The sequence below is a fragment of the Pelophylax lessonae genome (assembly GCF_965119305.1).
Source record: "Pelophylax lessonae genome assembly, chromosome: 13".
Lineage (NCBI taxonomy): Eukaryota > Metazoa > Chordata > Amphibia > Anura > Ranidae > Pelophylax > Pelophylax lessonae.
In genome coordinates, this window is record NC_138780.1 from 15,365,379 (window position 1) to 15,368,961 (window position 3,583).

Here is a 3,583-nt window from a genome sequence, read left to right on the forward strand (position 1 = left end):
TCAAACTCTCTATCGCAATCACATGGGCCGCCAGCCTTGCAAACTGGGGGAGACCCAGTCGAGAACAGGGGAAACAAAAGAGCGGACAATGTTGCATTGTATTGTTCCACGTGAAGCCTTTTTATTAAGGCTTTTAAGATTTTGTTCCGTTACACTGAGCTGAATTCCAAAGAGATGCGCACAAATAAAACACGATGGACGCACTGCGCCCGGAAAAGGCATCTTGAAGGGGAGCGAACAGCAATATCTGTTGTCTTTAAGTGTACTGTTATCATAAAGGCATTTTTGGCATGTTATCTATATATTTATGCAAACTATAGCTTGTGGCCAAAATGTTTTCTTCATCCATCCTTTTTTTTTTTTTGTAGTGGTAAATACATATTCAGCACTGCTTGAAATAGAGACCAAACCATTCAAATTTAAAAAAGTGTCCTCCAAGGGATAATTTTGGAAGGGACGAAGGATCCCTCTCGGTCAGTTGGTTCCAAAGAGGTTCACTGGTTATCCCTCTCCTCCAATAGAATGGACTGCTTTCTTTGTTGGGTCACTTTTTCATCCTTTAGGAAATGGCAAATATTTGCTGGATCAGAGGCACATTCGCTAAACATTCCCTGCAAACCATTTGCATATCCATTTCTAATGGCCGTGTCACCTCTTGATGTTGGCCAAGTACATTGTCCGTCTTGAGGTTCCTGAGGGTTCTACGTTCCAGGAATGTTTTCAGCCAATGTGCAGCAGATCCAAGTGAATATTGAGACGTGAATTCCCTTGACTTGACATGGCCTTCATAAATGGGTCCTCCATTGTCCTCACTGTGCAAACCATTTGCATATCCATAATTTCTAATGGCTGTGTCTTGTCTTGATGTTGGCCAAGTACATTGTCCATCTTGAGGTTCTGAGGGTTCTACCTTCCAGGAACATTGTCAGCCAATGTGCAGCAGATCCAAGTGAATATTGAGATGTGAATACCCTTGACTTGACATGGCCTTCAGAAATGGGTCCTCCATTGTCCACATTGTTGCAAACCATTTGCATATCCATTTCTAATGGCCGTGTCTTCTCTTGATGTTGGCCAAGTACATTGTACGTGTTGAGGGTTCTACGTTCCAGGAACGTTGTCAGCCAATGTACAGCAGATCCAAGTGAATATTGAGACGTGAATACCCTTGACTTGACATGGCCTTCATAAATGGGTCCTCCATTGTCCTCACTGTTGCGAACCATTTACATATCCATTTCTAATAGCCATGTCTTCTCTTGATGTTGGCCAAGTACATTGTCCGTCTTGAGGTTCCTGAGGGTTCTACGTTCCAGGAATGTTTTCAGCTAATGTGCAGCAGATCCAAGTGAATATTGAGATGTGAATACCCTTGACTTGACATGGCCTTCATAAATGGGTCCTCCATTGTCCTCACTGTTGCAATCCATTTGCATATCCATCATTTCTAATGGCTGTGTCTTCTCTTGATGTTGGCCAAGTACATTGTCCTTCTTGAGGTTCCTACGTTCCAGGAATGTTTTCAGCCAATGTGCAGCAGATCCAAGTGAATATTGAGACGTGAATACCCTTGACTTGACATGGCCTTCATAAATTGGTCCTCCATTGTCCTCAATTTTGGCCATTTTGGGGTTGATTTTAGGGCAAATTGGCTGTTCACATTCCAAGGGAATTTTTACTTGACTTGGTGAATGGAGTGAAACTTTTTGTTTTCAAAGAATACTACCAATCGCATGCAAAAAAAGATTTTGCTTGCCCATGATTGGATGATGGAAGTCAACAGAGCTTCACCTCATTTGCTAAGCGAAGGGCAAATTCCCCTACAAGGTTAACAGCCTGTAGTAAATCCCTTTGTCTCACCGAACTGAAATTGTAGGCAAACTATTAACATTTGATTACTGAAATATTCGAAGTGGAACAGCCAATTTACTTTGGATAGAGCAAAAGAAAGGGTTAAAATTGCTGTCGTGTCTCTGCAGGAAATTTCCCTTCACTTCCTGTCAACCTGGACAGTGTGGGGGAGGAGGGTTCTTGTCTTTTCAAAGTCCTAAAATTTCTTTGCTCCAAGATTGAAGCCTGGTTAAATCGGCTAAACTGCAGGTGAATCAAAAGTTTTAAAGTAGTAAAGCCTGTCCCCTGCCAGAATTCTGCAGTGAAGGACTTATCTATGGAAGCAGTGGTCTCTCTGCAGAAGTCAACACCCCCCTGCCATGTTAGGCCTATAATGCTGCCATCAGCAAGGACCAAGAGCCTACTGACTGGAGCTAGCCAGCTCTCACTCGGCAGGGGTGGGGGGGTTGAGCCGACCTCTACAGAGAGGACCACTGTCTCGAGATCTTGTGCAAAATGCTGTCAAAGGATAGACTTTCCTACTCAGGCTGTGGCTGCTTTCTAAGGAAAACCAATGGATGCACCTGGAATGTTTAGTGGATTGCAACTGAAAGTTCATTTGGGTTTCAAAAAACATTGTAGGTTTCCAGACCCGCCATGTTTTTGGTTGGGTGGGTGTTTTTGGAATTCTGTTTAAAAAGGTTCATCTGTGTATGACGAAGCACAATTATGTTGGACATTGTTGCCTTAGTTAAACATTTATGCTGCCATTTTGTGCTCTAAAGCAATAGCTGTGATCCTGCAGCCTCGGTGTTCACAACAGACCCATGATGGTGGTGGTTTCTAGAGGGCTAAATCTAAGTCTTCTACACAGTAGTAGCTTCAGTTGAGTGTATAGCAATGGGGTTCACGAAAAGCAAGGGTTGTCTGTATGCATTTCCTCCCCCGGCTGTGACTGATGTGTGGGAGTCCCATGGATGGTGGTACTTTGGGTTCCTATGGTTCTACTCATAGGTGTTAGTATTGTCCCTATAGATTGTTAGTAAAGAACGATCCAATTTTAGCTAAACATGAAAGCTTCCAGGGAGACTATAGCAGTTGGATAGGGCTATTTTTGCTGCCAGCATCCCGAAATCCATAACTTTTCCACTTTGCATAAAGAAGAAATGGATATATAGTATATAGATCAAGTAGAAATGGATATAGAATGTATAGATCAGCCTTTCTCAACCCTATTACCCCAGAGGAACCCTTGAAATTTTCAGGCGTCAGGGAACTCATGTCAAGACTAGGCTATTCGGGGGGGCATTAGGCAAATGCCCTTACATTGAGTAGTCAGTGGGAGGAGAGCCCTGTTATGTTGGTGGTTATTGGGAACAATGGCCCTTAAATTGTGGTCAATGGGGGGGGGGGGGGGGGAGTCCTATTAGTGGTAAGTGAGGTAAATGCCCATTATGTTGGTGGCCAGTGGGAAGAATGCCCTCTCCTATTAGAGGTCATTGGGAATAATGACCCTTAATTGGTGATCATTGGGAAGAATGCCCTCTTCTGGTGTTTGCTATTGGGAACATTGACCCTTAATTGGTGGCCAGTGGGGAGAATGCCCTTTTCCGGTGTCTGCTATTGGGGAACATTGACCCTTAATTGGTGGCCAGTGGGGAGAATACCCTCTTCTGGTGTTTTGCTATTGGGAACATTGACCCTTAACCTTAATTGGAGGCCAGTGGGAAGAATGCCCTCTTCCGGTGTTTGC